Source organism: Staurois parvus, unplaced genomic scaffold (genome assembly GCF_062004578.1).
Source record: "Staurois parvus isolate SC_StPar_1 unplaced genomic scaffold, SC_StPar_1.0 ptg000094l, whole genome shotgun sequence".
In the NCBI taxonomy this organism is placed as follows: Eukaryota; Metazoa; Chordata; class Amphibia; order Anura; family Ranidae; genus Staurois; species Staurois parvus.
The window spans coordinates 1,155,109-1,176,291 of record NW_028317890.1 but is presented as its reverse complement, the minus strand read 5'-3'; the positions used below and the strand labels follow the sequence as shown (position 1 = coordinate 1,176,291).

Genomic DNA, 21,183 nt, shown 5'->3' with positions numbered 1-21,183 from the left:
CAGCCTGCTTAACATATTCTGGACACTGGTCACTGGTTAGAGATGTACAATATCTGGAAATTATGAAGCCATGAGAAAACAAAAAAATGTTTTTTCCCTTTTTTACCCCCCAAAAATGGATATTTTCCTAGCAACTAAAAGAAAAAAAAAAAAAAAAAAAAAATTTAGTGTGGAGCAGTTTTACAATTTTAAAGTCATTTTGTTACCCTGCATATATTGCAGATTTGCTCTCAGCAGAAACTGCTATGGAAATGTTTCCAAACTCTGGATGTTGATCTCACCATTTTACTAAAAGAAGGAAAAGAAAAAAAACAATTTATTGACCAGACTATAGGTAAACAGTATGCTGTGATGGTAGAGAACATTAAAAGGAATACTTTAAAGGTTATAAAGATAAGTTAATTTGTCAGACAAATGTATCCTCTTAAGGCCTGAGAGTACAGAAATTATCATGTACTATATCCCAACAATAACCCAACTGTAGGAGGTACAAGATGGAGCCCACAAGCAAACTAGACTGGAGCATTTCCCCTGTAGTGCATATTTCTCGTTTTAGAACTGCATTCAGAAGTATAGTGTTAGGCCTGATTCACATCAATGCAGTTTGCGTTTTGTCCATTTTGCTGTGCTTTTTGTGGTGCGTTTTGCTTTGACTTTTTTTGATGCAGTTTGGGTTCTCTCTTTTGTTTTTGGGCCAACTTGTCGCTGGGCAGATTAAAAAACGCAAAACACATCAAAAATGTGTCAAAAACATACATTTGTTTTTTGCAGCATCTCCATGGAGGTCTACTGAACCAAAAACGCAACATTTTGCATTTAAAAAAGTCTCTGACCCTTTCCAAAAAAACAGTGGCTCTAAAAAGCACAGAGGTGAACATGTCCCAAAGGACACCATGTTAAGTGGACTGTAGTGCGTTTCTGCAAAAAGCACTAAAAACACATATTATACAGGATTTATATAGTGCCAACAGTTTGCTCAGCGCTGTACATTATAATGGGAGACAGTACACGAGACAGTACAGTAACAATATGATTCAATACACGAGGGGTTCGAGGGCCCTGCTCCTTGGAGCTTACAATCTAGAAGGGAGAGGATAGTGGTACAGGAGGAAATAGCTGTGGGGGATGGAGTGGTAGGAAGAGTGGAGGAGTTCAGTAATTAGCTGAGGGCAGGGTAGGCTTCCCTGAAGAGATAGGTTTTCAGAGTGTGCCTAAAAGGTTAGGAGAGTAGGTGATAGTCTGATGGATTGGGGTAGGGAGTTCCAGAGGATGGGGGAAGCCCTGGAGAAGTCCTGGAGATGGGCATGGGAGGAGGAGACCAGGGAACTAGAGAGTAGGTGGTCTTGTGAGGAGCAGAGAGTACGTTTTGGGTGGTATTTGGATACCAGATCGGTGATGTAGTTTGGGGCAGTATTATGAACAGCTTTATACGTCAATGTTAGTATTTTGAATTTTATTCATTGGGCAATCGGAAGCCAGTGGAGGGATTGGGAGAGAGGGGTGGCGAATACAGAGCGGTTAGTAAGGTGGATGAGTCTGGCCGCAGCATTCAAGATAGACTGAAGCGGGGATAGCCTGCGGTGAGGTAAGCAAGTGAGGGAGTTACAGTAGTCAAGTCGTGATATAATGAGGGAGTGAATGAGTTGCTTAGTGGTTTCGGGGTTAGGAACGGACGTATTTTGGAGATGTTGCGGAGGTGAAGTCTACATGAGTTTGTCAGCAAATGGACCTGGGGCTGGAAGGACAGATTGGAGTCTAGGATAACACCTAGTACTCTGGCTTGAGGGGAGGGACTGATGGCGGTGTTGTTGGTCTTGATGGAGCAGTCGGGGGGGGGGGCATTGGCTGGGGGGAAAACTAGGAGCTCAGTATTGGAAAGATTTAGCATAGGAGTGAACCAGGCCTTACTTGAACTGCATTCCAAGATTTGCTTGTTTTCAGGTGAGAGAACTTGCAACAATATAGGACTTTACAAAACGTCTCAGAAATCTTTTGGTAATGTCCTCATGTTATGTAGTTTGAATACTATGTCAAATATATATTATTTATCATTGTAAAAGAAACATATTTCACACACATTAGTCCCTAACCTTGAGGGTTAGGGACTGATGTGAATGTACAATATATATGTAAAGCACTGTGTAAATTTCCAGCACTATATAAGTACCTGAAATAAATAAAATACATAGAGGTTGCACAGGCAGGCAGTCCAACGCGTCCAGGATTGCACATCAATATGTGCCATTGCCAGAAGGTTTGCCTTGTCTCCCAGCACAGTCTCATGAGCATGGAGGAGATTCCAGGAGACAGGCAGTTACTCTAGGAGAGCTGGACATGGCCGTAGAAGGTCCTTGACCCATTTGCTACTTCGTGCAAGGAGGAACAGGATGAGCTCTGCCAGAGCCCTACAACATGACCTCCAGCAGGCCACTGGTGTGAATGACTCTGACCAAACAATCAGAAACAGACTTCATCAGGGTGGCCTGAGGGTCCAACATCCCCCAGTGGGCCCTGTGCTCCCTGCCCGGCACCATAGAGCTCAATTGGCATTTGCCACTGAACACCAGAATTGGCAGGTCCGCCATTGGCACCATGTGCTTTTCACAGATGAGAGCATGTTCACCCTGAGCACATGTGACAGATGTGAAAGAGTCTGGAGAAGCTGTGGAGAACGTTATGCTGTCTGTAACATTGTTCCGCATGACTGTTTTGGTAGTGGGTCAGTGATAGTCTGAGGAGGCATATCCATGGAAGGAAGAACAGACCTCTAAAGGCTAGACAATGGTGGCACCCTGACTGCCATTAGGTATCAGGACAAAAACCTTGGACTCATTGTCAGACCCTACGCTGGAGCAGTGGGTCCTGGATTCCTCCTGGTGCACAACAATGCCTGGCCTCATGTGGCGAGAGTATACAGGGAGTTCCTGAGGGATGAAAGAATTGATTCCATTGAATGGCCCCCACGCTCTCCTCACCTAAATCCAATAGAACACCTTTGGGAGATCATGTTTCGGTCCATCTGGCGCCGCCAAGTTGCACCTCAGACTGTCCAGGATGTCCTGCTCAGTGATGCCCTAGTCCAGATCTGGGAGGAAATCAACCAAGACACCATCCGTTCTCTCATTAGGAGCATCCATACAAGCACGTGGGGGCCATACAAACTACTGAGTAACATTTTGAGTTGCTGCAATTAAATTTCAGCAAAATGAACTAGCCTGCTGCATCATTTTTTCAATTTGATTTTCTGGGTGTCTTTGAATTCAGTCTTCTGTAGGTTGATCATCTTCATTTCCATCAAACGATGGGGCATACTTAAGTTTCTAACACATTACCCAGTCTATACCATATAAGTGTTCCTTTAATTTTGATGAGCAGCGTGTATGTGTGTGTGTATATATACAGTGGGGCAAAAAAGTATTTATTTAGTCAGCCACCAATTGTTGAAGTTTTCCCACTTAAAAAGATGAGAGAGGCCTGTAATTGGCATCATAAGTAGACCTCAACTATGAGAGACAAAATGAGAAAAAAAATTCCAGACAATCGCATTGGCTGATTTGGAAAGAATTTATTTGCAAATTATGGTGGAAAATAAGTATTTGGTCAATATCAAAAGTTCATCTCAATACTTTGTTATATATCCTTTGTTGGCAATGACAGAGGTCAAACGTTTCCTGTAAGTCTTCACAAGGTTGGCACACACTGTTGCTGGTATGTTGGCCCATTGCTCCATGCAGATTTCCTCTAGAGCAGTGATGTTTTGGGGCTGTCGCTGGGCAACACGGACTTTCAACTCCCTCCAAAGGTATTCTATGGGGTTGAGATCTGGAGACTGGCTAGGCCACTCCAGGACCTTAAAATGCTTCTTACGAAACCACTCCTTCGTTGCCCGGGTGGTATGTTTGGGATCATTGCCATGTTGGAAGACCCAGCCACGTTTCATCTTCAATGCCCTTGCTGATGGAAGGAGGTTTGCACTCAAAATCTCACGATACATGGCCCCAGTCATTCTGTCCTGTACATGGATCAGTCGTCCTGGTCCCTTTGCGGAGAAACAGCCCCAAAGCATGATATTGCCACCCCCATGCTTCACAGTAGGTATGGTGTTCTTTGGATGCAACTCAGCATTCTCTCTTCCAAACACGATGAGTTGCGTTTCTACCAAACAGTTCTATTTTGGTTTCATCTGACCATATGACATTCTCCCAATCCTCTTCTGGATCATCCAAATGCTCTCTAGCAAACTACAGACAGGCCCCGACATGTACTAGCTTAAGCAGAGGGACACGTCTGGCACTGTAGGATCTGAGTCCCTGGCGGCGTAGTGTGTTACTGATGGTAGCTTTTGTTACGTTGGTCCCAGCTCTCTGCAGGTCATTCACTAGGTCCCCCCGTGTGGTTCTGGGATTTTTGTTCACCATTCTTGTGATCATTTTGACCCCATGGGGTGAGATCTTGCGTGAAGCCCCAGATCGAGGGAGATTATCAGTGGTCTTGTATGTCTTCCATTTTCTAATTATTGCTCCCACAGTTGATTTGTTCACACCAAGCTGCTTGCCTATTGCAGATTCAGTCTTCTCAGCCTGGTGCAGGTCTACAATTTTGTTTCTGGTGTCCTTCGACAGCGCTTTGGTCTTCACCATAGTGGAGTTTGGAGTGTGACTGTTTGAGGTTGTGGACAGGTGTCTTTTATACTGATAACAAGTTCAAACAGGTGCCATTGATACAGGTAATGAGTGCAGGACAGAGGAGCCTCTTAAAGAAGAAGGTACAGGTCTGTGAGAGCCAGAAATCTTGCTTGTTTGTAGGTGACCAAATACTCATTTTCCACCATAATTTGCAAATAAATTCTTTCCAAATCAGCCAATGTGATTGTCTGGATTTGTTTTCTCATTTTGTCTCTCATAGTTGAGGTCTACCTATGATGCCAATTACAGGCCTCTCTCATCTTTTTAAGTGGGAGAACTTGCACAATTGGTGGCTGACTAAATACTTTTTTGCCCCATTGCATGTATATATATATTACACATATATACACACATACAAACACACACACATTATATTGCCAAACGTATTGGAACACCCCTCCAAATCATTGAATTCAGGTGTTCCAATCATCTCAATGGCCACAGGTGTATAAAATCAAGCACCGAGCATGCAGACTGCTTCTACAAACATTTGTGAAGGAATGGGTCACTCTCAGGAGCTCAGTGAATTCAAGCGTGGTACGGTAATAGGTTGCCACCTGTGCAATAAGTCCATCCATGAAATTTCCTTGCTACTAAATATTCCATGGTCAGCTGTTAGTGGTATTATAACAAAGTGGAAGCAACTGGGAAAAACAGCAACTCAACCACAAAGTGGTAGGCCACGTAAAATGACAGAGCAGGGTCAGCGCATGCTGACGAGCACAGTGAGCAGAAGTTGCCAACTGTCTGCAGGGTCAGCAGCTAAAGACCAATAAACTTCATGTGGCTTTCAGATTAGCACAACAGTGCGTAGAGAGCTTCATGAAATGGGTTTCCATGGCCGAGCAGCTGCATCCAAGCCTTACATTACCAAGTGCAATGCAAAGCGTCGGATGCAGTGGTGTAAAGCACGCCGCCACTGGACTCTAGAGCAGTGAAGAAGTGTTCTCTGGAGTAATGAACCATGCTTCTCTGTCTGGCAATCCCGTGGACGTGTCTAGGTTGGCATTTGTCAGGAGAACGGTACTTGCCTGACTGCATTGTGCCAAGTGTAAAGTTTAGTGGAGGGGGAATTATGGTGTGGGGTTGTTTTTGAGAGGTTGGCCCCTTAGTTCCAGTGAATTAAACTCTTAAGACATCAACCTACCACTACAGTTTGAACAATTTCATGCTCCCAACTTTGTGGGAACAGTTTGGGGATGGCCACTTCCTGTTCCAACATGACTGTGTACCAGTGCACAAATTAAGGTCCATAAAGGACATGGATGAGCAAGTTTGGTGTGGAGGAACTTGACTGGCCTGCACAGAGTCCCCAACCTGATAGAACACCTTTGGGATGAATTAGAGCGGAGACTGCGAGCCAGGCCTTCTCGTCCAACATAAGTGCCTGACCTAAAAAATGTTCTTCTGGAAGAATGGTCAAACATTCCCATAGACACACTCCTAAACCTTGTGGACATCCTTTCCAGAAGAGTTGAAGCTGTTATAGCTGTAAAGGGTGAGCCAACTCAATATTGAACCCTACAGAGTAAAACTGGGATGCCATTATTATTATATTTTTATACAGGATTTAAATAGCACCAACAGTTCCACCTGGCAGTACTAGGGTCATTGGTTCGAATCCCAGCCACGGCACCACCTGCCTGGAGTTTGCATGTTCTCCCTGTGCCTGCGTGGGTACTCCGGTTTCCTCCCATACTCCAAAGACATGCTGGTAGATGAATTGGATCCTGTCTAAATTGGACCTAGTATGTGTATGTATGAATGTGAGTTAGGGACCTAAGATTGTACGCCCCTTGAGGGTTAGGGACTGATGTGACTGTACAATATATATATATATATGTAAAGCGTTGAGCAAATTGACGGCGCAATATAAGTACCTGAAATAAATAAATAACAGTTTGCGCAGCACTTTACAATATTAAAGTTCATGTGCTTGTAAAAGCAGTCGTGCCAATACCTTTGGCAATATAGTGTATAATATATATGCAAAGCACTGCGTAAATTGATGGCGCTATATAAAGTAACTGTAATAAATAAATCCAGGTGACAGAAACAGTCTTTAAACCTGATAGAGATCCCAAACCTTTCCTGCTTTCTCCAAAGAAAAAAATTGTTTTGGTTGAATATAGGCTTTAATTTACATCAAGGATTTTTATTAGATTTCAACTGCAAAATTTTAAAACATTCTAACAGTATATCAGTAGTCAAAGTAACTATTTTCCAGTTTTTGTTGGGCCCGCTTTTCTTTTGCTAGATGTTTTAACATGAGTAAAAAATAAGAGATTTCCAAAATTGCTCAATAGCTGTGCATGAATAATAAGTACAGTCACAAATGGAGTCACTGTGGTTCTCAAAAGCCAACATTATGCAATTCGCAAAAAAAATTCCATCAGTTATATGGTTTAACACTGGATCAAGTAAAGATTTCATGTAGGTAGGTATCCCCTGAAGCAGCTGAACAGTAACAGGGGAAATGTTTGAAAAAGATAGGAACCCCACATGTGTCTACATACAGTTGTGCACAAAAGTTTGCGTACCCTCGGACGATTGGTAATAGTATGTACCATTCTTAAAGAAAATATGAATTAGGAGGCAAAACACATTTCTTTTATTTCTTATGGAATTCATATTCAACTGTAGGTCATAACAGAATGGCACAATCATAAAACAAAACATGGCAACAAGCAAACAAATGAAATGACCCCTGTTCAAAAGTCTGCATACCCTTAGGTCTTAATACTGTGTATTGCCCCATTTAGCATCAATGTTTTTTTAATAGTCTTTTGTAATATTTGTCTATAAAGGCCCTGAATTCTTATCGGTGGTATAACTGCCCATTCATCTTGGAAAATGCCTCCTGGTCATGAAAAGTCTTTGGTCATCTTGCATGAACTGCACATTTGGGATCTCCCTAGAGTGGCTTTATGATAATAGGGTCAGGAGACTGTGATGGCCACTCCAAAACCTTCACCTTTTTCTGCTGTAACCACTGGAAGGCAGCTTGGCCTTGTGCTTAGGGTCATTGTTGTCCTGGAATGTCCAAGAGCATCCCATGCACTGCTTTTGTGCAGAAGAAAGCAAATTGTCTGTCAGTATTTTTTTTATAACATGCTGCATTCACTTTGCTATTACTTATCACAAGATTCTCCGTGCCTTTAGAGCTCACCCCCCCCCCAAAAAAAAAACCCATTAGTGAGCCACCACCATGCTTCACAGTGGGGATGGTATTCTTGTCGCTATAGGTCTTGTTGACCCCTCTCCAAACAAAGCGCTTATAGTTGTGACCATAAAGCTCTATTTTGGTCTTGTCACTCCAGATTACAATGTGGCAGAAGCTGTGGAGCGTATTAACGTGTCGTCGGGCATATTGTAACTGTGGTTCTTTCTGGCAACTTAACAATGCAGCACATTTTTACTCAAGTTTCGGCATATTGTATTGCTTGAAACAACCACGCTGTGTTTTTCCAGAGCAGCTTGTATTTCTCCTAAGGTTATATGTGGTGTTTTCAAACAATTATTCTTGCAGTTGTGGCTGCAATCCTTTTTGGTCTACCTGACCTTAGCTTGGTATCCACCCCATAAAATCTCTGAAACCCAGACAAAAATGTATACTTACCTGGCCATAATATGAGCTGTGTGGGGTTCTGTCGACAACACCTGGCGCAACAAAAGTAAACTTAAAGATCGACTGATTCAGAAGGAAAATTGTCGGTCAAAGTGACTATATCCTAGCAGACTGGTGCTTCAGCTGCCTGAATATAATAACCATCAACTCAGAAATTTTGGATACAGCATGTCTGTAAATGTTTGGAAAGCTTTTATCATCTTGACTGTTGTTTCTGGAACCAAAAGTGAAGATAAATCTTGCAAAGTGAGGGGAATTCCCCTCTTACTTGTCACTGAAACAGGTGTCCCCATTGCAAGTTTTCCCATTAAACTTTCTTCTGTTGTCAATTGTAAAATTTTGGATTTGCCATCACATTCTGCCCCAGTGATCATGAAGGTGAAACTACCTAGAGGTACACAGACCTGATAGGTGTTTTAACACTCTCCCACCCATCTAAAACTAAAAATATACAGCTTTAGGCCCCATGCACACTGGGCTTAAACAGAAAAAACCCCAGTTCCTTGGCATAAAAAAATGCTGATATAGAGTGTTTTTGTACACAGTTTAGGCGGGTTTATTCTTTTTTTCTGCCAGAAAGCTACAATCAAAAACGTAAACCAGAAGGGTTTTTTTCCTGCCTGTATAAATATGCCTCTAATTGTCCTAATGTGCATGGACACAAAGGATAAAACTGAGCTGATTCTACAGGCAAAAAAAAAAAACCACACAATTCCTGTAGAATCAGCATTTTTAAGCCAGTGTGCATGGAGGTATGTCCTGTTTTTAACAAAGACACAAAACAACACATTCCCTTCAAATGAAATATATTTTACATACTGCTAGCATAAATACATGCACATGCCTTGACACCATCCTCCTGTCACCCCTTGCACAGCAACACACACTGGGAGAGGGAAAGGCAATACTAGTAGATACTCCGGTTCTGCTGCATGCACATGCGTCGACATGGACATGTGGAAAGAAGGAGAGAGCAGAACTTAACAGTGTCTCTTAATTTAAAAAAATGCTGTCATCCTCTGGTCTGTGCTGTCTGGCAGATGTGCATGAATCACAAAAATGGCTGTACAAAATGACATTCTTTGGCAGATAAAATAGTTCCACCATGAAATACCCTGTAGTTCTGGATATGGGGTAGCATGTGACCTCCTTCCAAGGTACAGTGGACTAGTGACTGATCAGTAAGCCCAATCACTGTCACGAGCAAAGGGGATACATCACTGCTCCCTCTAAACTGTGACACCAGTATTTATACCAGATATTTTACATCAACTGCACAAAAGTAATGGTGTATGCACAGTAACATTTCTGGCAGCGCATCGCAGCACAAGTGCTCTGCAGTGCACGCTGTTGGCAAGGTGCAATAGGGTGCCATTCAGAACAAATGACATTGCACTGCACAAAGGCATGTAGCACACACTGCAGTGCATTACTGTAACACAATTGTATGAATGGGCCCAGAAAGCTTGCTTTAAGAAGGTATATGGAGGAACAAACCCACCATCCAATGGAATGCAACCCTAATGCTGACCACAAAGTCAGACCTTCAAATGATGCACAAAATTATGTTTCTCATAACCACTTCTCCATTTCTTTCATTTCACAGATAACTACCATAACATACCATACATGGTAGCTTTAGCTGACCTACTACCTGGGGCAGACTGACCATTTGGAAACTCAGGCACTGCCCAAGGGCCCGGGGTCAGTAGAGGGCCCCATGAGATGCCCCTGGTACCTTTTTCATAGGCTTTTTTGAGTTTGGGCAAGGACACAGGGGCCCCATGATCCCCTATTGCCCGATGGTCCCATGAATTGTCAGTCTGCCCCTGCCTACTACATTAATTTTATGTAACATTTCTGGTAAAAATTTTAAATAATCTCTAAAAAAAACAGAATAGTTGCTCATGCTTTACGAATTTAGATGGCAAACCTTATAAAAGGAAAATTGGTCTAAGTCGCTGCAAAGCAGCTGCAGCATAACACACAAAGCACCACATCTCAGTCTATACCATTATAATATGTATAGTACATGGCTGCTTAGCAGTGAAATTGTATGCAAAAGAAAAAATGGTTTCATAGATCGCATGTAAAAGAAAACACAAGGCAGTAGTCCTGAAGAACCTTTCGCTAATTGACCCATTTCTAGTTTTTGTTTTTTGTCTGTGAAAGAAAGTTTTTCAACCTGTATGTAACAGATTATACAGTTTTCTCTGTATCACACTTACATTTTTTCAATAAAATTGATTGGAAAAGAACTTTTCAACATTCTTGCAGTATTTGCCATTATGCACGTTATCTATTCCCATTTTTTCTGATTAGCTAATAAGTTGTAAATGCATCTTATAAATGAGTAAATGTATTATCATCCAACTCAGTTTACATAGGGAATCACTTTGCTTAGATCCAGCAATCAGCTTTTCTTTTATGTGAGAAGCAGATGCGAGGCTGCCAAAGGCCTCCGTTTTTCTGTGCATGAGACACCCTTTGCCTTGTGCACCTTTTGGTTTACACACGAGTCCTCGTGCACACTTGACGTTTTTACAGCTGCTGTTTTTGGCTTTTGACTTTTTTTCTACAGCCAGTAAACTTCCCAGCATGTAATCCTAGGTGTCCATGCACACAGACTAATAAACATTTTTTGCCAGGGGCGTTTTTTGGCTGGAAAAAAAAACCCAGGACTAGTGGGTTTCTAGAGGAGCTTTTCAGCTGTAAAAATGCTCTAACGCTGAAAAACACTGTAAAATGCGGCAGCGTTTTTAGACTTTTTTTGACTAAAGATTTTTTATTTTTGGTAATAAAAGAAACCTTGAAAAAACGCTAATAACTGCAAGCATTAAAAATTGCGGCAAAACGCGAATACAAAAATAACTCAAGTTTTAACGTGACTTTACACAGCTAACGTTACCAGCGTTATTAAAATGCCGCGTGTGCATGGAGTCTACCTTTTGGTTTACACAGAGTTCTGAGATTCCCAACTCTGAGAGCTCCAAGTCTGCAGATAGAAAGAGCCACGAGTTGCAGTTCCACTAGCCACCACAAGATGCCCCTGTTCAGCAGTAATAAATGTTTGTATATTGGGTAGTCACTGGGATGGAAGCCCTTTAGGGTGAGGAGGTACCCCAACTTAGGCTACCTTGCCACCCATCTCAGCTGGCCATTGGTGTGCCTGGAGAGTTATATAAGCAGGAATAGGAGTAAACCAGGGGCTGCTGACTAGTTAGATAGGGAAGCATATTACCTTTTCCTGTTTTTGGGCCCATTCAGGAGGAAAGATGTAGTCAGGAGCCCCCCGTTTGAAAGGGGATGGGGGGGATAGTGTATGGACCTCTCCTACCTGGGGAGGTAAGAAAGACTGCAATCCTCCCAGGAAGAATGCCATGACTATTCTACCCACTGCTATGGCGTGGGTCTCTCTTCATCTCTGTACTTTGGGAACTGCTGTAACAACGTTCAAGTTCTGGGCTAACATAACCCTATATGGCAACTCTGTTGCAAATGTAATCGAACACATTTCTCCATCCACACTATACAACACAAATGGACACTTCTCCCACTGTGACTACTGTATTAAAACCCTGGCGTAGACTCTGTTTATTCTGTACCATACCACCACTGGCAGGGGTGATTAAAATGTTCAGCTTTTTTTTATTCACGTAAAACCTTTATCCCAAAAATGGAAGAAAAAGTGTTTGCTATAACTGATTGTAAAGTGTTAGCTGAAGTTTGGCTTCAAGTTCCTATTTGTAGTCAAATCTGCTAATACTAAATCCCCCCCCCCCACCTGACTGACAACACTGCTGTCTGCTGTGCCCCCTGTGCTCATTCACAGTAATCTGTTACAGGAGGTGTTTTACTGGCCAGATCACCACAGAGGGAAAAAGGCCAAAGAAATGCAGCCACCACATCTAATTATTAGTAAGCTGCAATATAATACATTATTGGTTTTGGGTTTTTTATTATTACAGGTTTATTTTAAATTTATAAATGATCATGAGAGTTCATTTTTTAAAATGTCCATTCATTAGTTTATTGCAGAAACAGATCTCACACATAAAAGAGTGAAAAAGGAAAACATTACTCAAAGATCAGAGCAAGCATATACTATATTTTGGAAAAAAAAAAAAAAGTATTTTGGCTTTCTGTAAGCAACCCAAACTCTTATGTATGGGGGTCCATGTTCCTAAGGCTGCTCGATGGTGTGCTATGGAAAAAGATGAAGACACGTTATGACTCTATCACACATCATAATGAAACCAAAGAGTCACACTAGACACACTACCAGAAAACATAAAAGGAAAACTCCACTTTCACTAACAGGAATCCTATATAAGGAACAGCCAGGCAATTAGCATTTAAGAAGGTGGTCAGCAATGCAAGTCTCTATACTCCTTTCAGTACAGCTTTCCTTTGAATTGCCATAATCTGCTCCATTAGATGCACCCCTTCCATATCAAATGCACACAGAGTTAGCAGACTAAACATTGTTGTTGCCGATATGTAAATGTTGACTTTTTGTCAAAAGTCAACAGTTAAGCTCTCATTTCCACCTCTTACTGCTTCCCCTGAGCACTGAGAGGGCAATGACATATTACCGTCAGTGGAAGAGCAGAGTTGTCTGATGTGAGGGCTGTAAATGACAGCCAGGTCTCACCTTCTCTATGTCATGTGAAGTAAGCAGGCAACATATAATGTACTTTTTGTTCACAGCCTATGCACTAATGGATTGTTTAAAGCTGAACTTCAGTGGAGAACAAAATCCTCCCTTTCAGTCAGGCTGCCCCTGTACTTCAGAGGCTAAATGTCAATTTAAGTCTAGGGGAGTGGAAAATACATTTTGCTTAGCAGATCCCCTAGGCTTCCTCCATGCTGCTAGACAAGCACCCACTGCCTCTCCTCCTTGTTCCAGCAATCGCAGGTTCTCCGACATCATCAAGAGCAATGTCTTTTTTAATACATTTGGAAAAAAAAAAAATCTTAAAAAAAAAAAATAAAAAGATTTGAAATAAAAAAAGAACAATGTAGGCCTGTAGCCTTGTACTGGACACAATGACACCACAAACAACATGACACCATAAAAAACAGTCCACCACCTGACAGTAGAGGAGAAGGGGAGAAGAGGAAAGTGTCTGCTGTGGAGTGCGTGGAGGATCAGGTAAATAAAACCGCTTTTTTTGCAGTACACTAGGCCTGTACTAGGGAACTGACTCTCCTGAAGTAGTCAAGTTTGCTAGAAAGTTCATAGGCACACTGCAAGTCAATAAAAAAAGGCTTATGAAAGGGGAAAATGCTGCAAGTAGTCATTTAATAGACTTGATCTTCCTGTGCTTTTAGGCCTTTATACATGTGACTGTCCATTAAAAAGTGATCTGTGATGGATTGCTTTTCAGAAGCATTTAACAGGCTGCTCAGTGGTGATATGTCACCAAATATCTGTGTTAACCAATAAAAGCCTAGAGCACTGCAACTGCTTGCATTATGTGCAGTTGTGGCGTAGTCCCATGCACTTCAATGGACCACAGGTTGTACAATTCTTGCCACACCATGCTGGATTGGTGTGTACTGATGTGGTTGCCAGCCATGTTAAAGTGAAACTGAACCCGAAAATGTAATATTTGTAAAAATGCCTATGCTGCCCACTTTTAGGTGATCTCTGAAAACATCTCTCTACGGGGAAGTCTATCCCACCTTCAGCGAATAACGGAATCTTCTATTCCTCATATCAGTCCATCCCCCACAGTTATTACCTTTTGTACCACCACCAGCCCCTCCATCTTAGATTGTAAGCTCCAAGGAGCAGGACCCTCCTATCCCTCTTGTATTGAACTGTACTGAACTGTATTGTCTCCCTTTGAGCAAACTGTTGGCGCTATATAAATCCTGTATAATAATAATAATATAGTGCAGCTTATCAATTCTTAGACGTAGTGGCTGCAGCTCTCTCTTTTCAAGCTCGTATTCCCTTATTTTCATCTGGTGATCAGTCAGTAACACACCTCCTGTATTAGGGTGGCTGCCTTCACGTCTCCGCTGTATCTATGGAGAAGCAACATAGCCACCCTTAGAGAGCAGCATTTCAAGCAGTGGAGAGAGTGGTGTTAGATGGACTAACATAAGTGACCAACAACTTAAAACTGAACTCGAGCTGATACTTACATAGCAGATACAACAGTTTTGTTTTCTCTTTATGGTATGAAGACTTAAATAAAATCTGAGCATTGTGAGCACTCCTGTGAGTGTTAAATGGTTTGTCCCATCCTTATAATTATCACCTCCGCTGGAAAGATTGAAAAAAAAACAACAGACTTACTGGCCTGATCACCAGGTAATAAAATTTCATCAGGGGTGTGGGCGACTCAGAAAAACAAAGACTGCTGTGTTAATGCTGACAGACTGCATCATATAGGTAATATCTTTTATTTTGGCCATAGTTACACTTTAACCACTTGCCAACCATGCTATAGCCAAAAGATGACTACAGCGCAATCGTCCAGTTCTGGAAAAACCGTACTCCCATAATTCCACCCCCAGGGCATGCCCTGTGACTGCTGTGTCTTTTGGAGACAGCTGATCACAGATCACAGTAAAGTCCAATCACAGATGATCATATGTAATAGACTTGCCGGTTATTGGCAGTTCTTTCTTCACATGCTGTGTCTCTGTGAGGCAAGGAGAACCGATATCCAGCAAGGCTGGCAGTACATTGCTTACATTGATAAATGGGGCACTATCTGCGAGGTGGATCCACCAAATGTTCCGAATCCCCCTCCATCCATCTGCAAACTTCTGGGACATGTCACAGGTCCCACAAGGCTACAGGACCATTCACCAAGCACAGTGGGCAGCCGGCAGTGAAGCTGCAATGCATCACAGAGCCAGCTGCCCACAGTTAATATACTGGCACCAAGGACCCGAAGATGGTGAAGAACCAGCTTGGGTGAGGACATCGCTGGATCCTTGAACAGGTAAGTGTCCTTCAAATAAAAGTTAGCTGCTACAGTATTTGTAGCTGCTGAATTTTATTTTTTTTTATTCCTAGGATTAAAGCGTAGCTCCACTCATAAAGGGGAAGTTTCGCTTTAAAGGATAAGTTCACCATTCGTAACATGTTACACCCATATTCAGGGTGTAACATGTTACGAACGGCCTGGCCCCTCTCCCCGTTGTGACAGCTAGCGGAAGATCTTCTCCTCCCTGCTAGCTGTTACAATTTTTACAAAACGCGGCTGTGCAAGTCTCCACCCGGCCACATCATTCATTCACGGTGTTCTGTGAATTAATGCACTACAAGTCCCAACAGCCTTTGCAGCTGTCAGCTTGTAGTTCTCAATGAACTACCATGGCACTGTGGAGCACCAGGGTAGTTCATTGATTCTTCCTGTCAGTATATCTCCTTGCCTGTACATCCTGTACGGGCAATTAGATACACTGCCTGGTCTGCAGGAGACCTGCATGGCACCAGCGATCTGCTGATCGCTGGTACAATGCTTTAGAGGCTCCAGAAACAAAAAAACAATAAATACACATTTTTTACCTGTGAAAAAAATGTGCATTTGTTATTTTTTGTAAAAAGGTGAAATCTATCCTTTAACGACTCATCCCCCACTCCCCGTTAGAAATTGCACCTTTGGGGAGCAGGTACCCAATTTTGACAGGTACCTGCTCCCACTTCCAGTCCGACCGCCAGCCCTAGACAGTCGTGTGGGACATGTGACAGGTCCCAGAAGACTGCGCTGCTCACACATGCTTGGTGGGCACCTGGCTGTGAAGCTGCAAACTGTTACAGCAGGGTGCTTAAGATGCCGGTGCTGGAGACAGAAGACGGCTGCCGAACCTGGCTGCAGTGAGCACACTGCTGGATCGAGGGACAGGTGAGTATCTGATTTTTAAACTTCAGCTACTACAGTTTTTGTACCTGCCGACTTATTTTTTTCACCAGAGGCTGGAGCTCCACTTTAACTCTTTCCTAAACCAGTTGTATTTAAGTCATGCCGTGAATGATAGCAGTTCCATGGTAACTGTAGATTATAGGTGAGGTATTGGGAGTCCTCAGCTCATGTTGAACTCCAATCTCAAGCTTTTTTACTCCAATGAGCTGTGGGCCAGTCATTCCCACCTAGCCTGTTTGTTTATGCAGGGAGGCAATGACCCAGCCTACATCTCATTGGAGAAAAAAAAAAGTGCAAGGGTCCTTTCATGCGAGTAATCCGTGTGTTGATGGGTCAAAAATGGACAGCAATGCATTCCTATGGGCAAATGGATGAAAAACAGATATTAATTTACATCAGTTTTTTTGTCCGCCTTTTTGGGGTCTGTTTTTTTAAACAGAACAAGTTTGCATTTTTGTTCCCTTAACAAAACAGAGCAGATGAAAAAACAGATGTAAATGGTCCATTTTTGCATTGGTAGTGGATGTGAAAAACTAATGTACAAAAACTGAAGTAAATCTGATGTACAACTGATGAGATAAACAATGCCAGCTGGAAAGGGGCCCAAGTTACATAGTTAGTCTGACTGAAAAAAAGACAAAAGTTCAGCCATATATAAAAAAAAAAAAAAAAAAAAATCTGGAGTTTGACTAGAGATGAGTTCAGAGGACACCTGAGCTCATCACTACTTCACATCACTGAGGCTAAGATTTCCGCTTCCATGGCTGTAAAGGATAGGAAAGTTTAGTTCCACTTTAATTTGCAGTTGGGGGGTGATAAAACTGCGCTTTATTGTCTATTTTTACCATCTTCTGGCTGCCTGTGTAAATAAGACCATACCTTAGGTTGGTGACAGGGTCTCTTTAACCACCTTACAACCGTGCTATAGCCGAATGACAGCTACAGCACGGTTGTCCAATTCTGGGAGGGAGTCATATGACGTCCTCCCGGAATGCACCCCCCGTTCACCCCCAGCGGACACAGCTGATCACATGACAAGGGAGAATGCCAATCACAGTGGCCTATTACCACATGATCAGCTATGTCCATAGGACACAGCGATCAAATACAGTAAGTACAGTTGACCGGCAAGTGTCACAGAGGACATCTGCACTGATAATCAGTGCCCTGATAATCAGTGCAGCCCCAAACGTGCCCAGCAGTGGAGCCCATTGGTGCCCACCAGTGCCATCTATCGATGCCCACCAGTGCCATCAGTCAATGCTGTCAGTCAGTGCCCATCATTGCCACCTATCAGTGCTGCATATCATTAGTGCCTCCTCATCAATTCCCATCAGTGCTGCCCATCAGTACAGCCTCATCAAACACACATCAGCGAAGGAGAAAATTTACCGGTTTGCAAAATGTTATAATAGAAACAAAGAAAAATTTTATTTTCAGATTTTTTGCTCTTTTGTTTATAGTGCAAAAAATAAAAACCCCAGTGGCAATTAAATAACACCAAAAGAAAGCTCTATTTGTGTGAAAAAAAAATGATAACAATTTCATATCGAACAGTGCTGCGTGACCGCGCAATTGTCATTCAAAGTGCAAAAAGCTGAATATTGGCCGGGGAGGAAGGGAGAAACGGTCTCTGCAGGCAAGTGGTTAAAGTGATATTACAGATTTTTTTATTTAAAATAAAAAAGATGTTCTACTCACCTGCTGAGTGCAATGCTGTTGTTCCCTTACCACCTCTTCAGCAGTCCCCCGCCGGCACTGTCCGCTCCTCCCTCCTCCAAACCGCGTGCTATGGCGGCTCCCATGTGTGCATGCTCCTGAGCCAGGCTGTGTGCGTCCATAAAAGGGTGTGAGGCCTTTCGTTTCACCATGTTGTTCTGGGCGGAGTGCATTTTCACACATAAAACACCTCTCATTGGGATAAAACACGTTTGACTGGAAGGTGAACACACAAGTGTCGTATTCTGGCACATTTCTTGCATCAGTTTGGTGGAAAGGACCAGAACTGGCCGCTGTGAAACTATCAGCAGAGCTTGCATCAGCTGTATGTGTGACTCACAATATAACAATGTCTGCTAGCGCAAGATACAGGGACTGGCTGTCTGAACACAACTATGTAACAGTAAGTGTACATTAAAGATAAATCCATCACACGTGATGTTAGACGAATAGACCGCCTACAGCACATACCAACTTTCATTACTCACACAACTTCCAGCACACTGTCCTGTGGAAGAGTCCTGCCAGCAGTTGAACGAACGTGCTTGGCTTCCTGCCAGTAGTTGCGTGCCGACGTCATGCGCGCGCTCCTGTACACAGCGTTCCAGCACAGACAGCACTCCAGTACGTGCTGCAGAGCACTATACTGTTCGTGCGCAGACCCGGGCTGGATGGGACGTCATCTTCCCTGAGCGGGGAAGTCCGGCTCTCAGGTCCTAGTGCCGTTAGGTTACCTATTACTGTGACCCTGGTGCCTGCCCTGTCTATAATAGACGGATGTAATAGCGGCTGATCTAGGAGTCTCCATAGTTAATGCAATAAAAAGAGGAGAGAGCCATGATAGAGAATGACTATGCTGAGTGCTGGGAAAACAGTTATTTAGGCTCCATGTACACTGCAGATGATAAACGCACGTTTAGGAGCTGTTCAGCGTTTTTTTCAGCAGCCCCTGAACTCTCCCTAATGTTTTCCTATGTGTCCATGTACACATCCTTGTTTACAGTCGTTTTTTGAACGCAGAAAACTAGTGTTCAGCAGTCGATTTTATCAGCATTTGAAACGCAAAATGCTTGTAAACATGGCAAATCGCGTTTATAAGCGTTTGCGGCTGAATTTTTGGAAAAGGATGTTCCTACCAGGCTTGTCACACATTGTAATGACCAATTCACACCTCAGACCTCCCCCACCCTTGGAAACAAAAGATATGTTAACCTCTTCACATGGGCCACAAACAAATGTGAGGCCTCCCATCCTCTGGGCCTAGATGCTGAGCGGCCGCACATTTGTGTGCAATTAAGAAAAACGTGCTGAGAGCGCACGCCCTGCACACTCCCAGCACACATGTCCGGTACTCACGGAAAGGTCCTGATCTCCTCTTTTGATCAGGACCTTTCCCGATCATGTGACCGCCTCCTGGCTTCTGAAACCCTTAAAGGGCCGGGAGGCGCCTGCGCCAAGGGGTTAATGACCATTCACACCTCAAAGTCCTTATGAAGATCCCCTGCCAGGTGACCTTAATGACTCACTCCACCAGACACCTTTCCCACCCTTGGAAACAAAAGAAATGTTGATGAGCAACTCACACCTAAGCTAATCTCAACACATACTGCTGTCTCTGCTTCTACTCTGTACTTCTCTGAAACAGTCTGAAATAGTTAATAATTTACCACTTTTCAGTGCATTCTGGGCATTTGGGAGGTTCTCCTGTGCTTATCTTAAAAAAACGCTTTGAAACGCAAACGCGCATAAACAAGTTATGCAAATGCGGCTAAACAGACGTTTTTTAACCTACGTTTTCCAGCAGTCAGTTTCCATCATTTAGAAGTGTCTTGTGTACATGGGGCCTCACACAGTTGAGGTAATGATAGTGTCTGACATGCATACCTCCCGACTCTAGGACTGTAGAATGACGGACATTTCAGGGCCAGTCACCTGCGCATTGGGTAGTGTGCCATGGCAATGAGTGGGTGTGGTTAAATTGTGCCTTTGACCAAACTTAACAGTGGGAGGGGCTTAAGAGGCACGGCTAGAGAAGATCCAGGCTTCCGGCTACCTATAAAATATACTTTGACTGCTGTGCCACAAGCAAGAGTCTTCCAGACACATGTACACCTCAGTACAATCCAGGGGTGGACTAACAACTCATGGAGCCCCCGGGCAATAGGGGATCATGGGGCCCCTGTGTCCTTGCCCAAACTCAAAAAAGCCTATGAAAAAGGTACCAGGGACATCTCATGGGGCCCCCTACTGACCCCAGGCCCTCGGGCAGTGCCCGAGTTTCCAAATGGTCAGTCCGCCCCTGGTACAATCAGTACCATAATAAGTCTCTTCTATTACATATGGTTCTGAAAATAGACAGACTTAACTCTTTGTCTGAAAGTTCCGTAAAGAAAAACTTTATTCAATTATTCAGCTACTAGCTCTGATGAAGAAGGGACCCCCCCTTTGAAACGTGTCAGCTTCATCCTGAGAGTCTCCCTTCCTGATGGGATTCGTCTCCTCACCTAGGGACTCGGTTTTGGGATTTGATATGCCTGTTTTATTGCTACTCTTGTGAGTATATTTCCTATATCAATAAATCTAATTGCTTACTGAGATAATGCGCAAGGTTGGTGCGCTCTGATCTGGGTCCCTGAGCGCAGGATGTGTTGTATTTGTTTCTACTGATCTGTCACATCAGTTTTCCCTTACACCAGAGTTTCCCCCCCCCCCCTTACATCAAGTTCCCCGGTGTCGCCTCCCGTACATCAGAATCATCCCTTAACATAGGGTCCTCAGAGTTACATCAATACGTGAGGGTCCCCAGAGTTATATCATTACGTCAGGGTCCCCCAAGTCACCCCCCTTACATCAGGATCCCCAGAGTCACCCCCCTTACATCAGGATCCCCAGAGTAACCCCCCTTTATATCAGGGTCCCCAAAATAACCCCCCCCCCACTTACACCAGGGTTCCAAGAGCTATCCCCCTTACATTGATTTTCCCAGAGCTAATCCCAGAGACCCTTACATCAGGGTCCCCAGAGTCACCCCACTTTATATCAGGGTCCCCAAAATACCCCCCCCCTTACACCAGGGACCCAAGAGCTATTCCCCTTACATTGATTTTCCCAGAGCTAATCCCAGAGCCCCTTACATCAGGGTCCCCAGAGTCACCCCCTTTATATCAGGGTCCCCAAAATACCCCCTCCCCTTTACACCAGGGACCCAAGAGCTGTTCTTCTTACATTGATTTTCCCAGGGCTAATCCCAGAGCCCCTTATA

At 43.4% G+C, this 21,183-nt stretch overlaps 1 protein-coding gene across 8 annotated transcripts in view; it reads right to left on the bottom strand.

Moving 5' to 3' along the window:
• Positions 1-18,583, bottom strand: part of LOC149468063 (uncharacterized) — a 128,293-nt gene extending 109,710 nt beyond the window's left edge. The window contains exons 1-2 of one of the 8 annotated variants that reach the window (XR_016311795.1): positions 18,410-18,583; positions 207-288 (exon numbers count right to left, since the gene is read on the bottom strand). The gene's annotated coding sequence lies outside the window, so the exon portion shown is untranslated. Of the gene's footprint in view, positions 1-206; positions 289-17,903; positions 18,332-18,392 lie in introns of those variants that run through there. The other 7 variants (XR_016311791.1, XR_016311796.1, XR_016311794.1 and 4 more) reach the window with 7 other exon arrangements.
• Between the last annotated feature and the right edge of the window lie 2,600 nt (positions 18,584-21,183).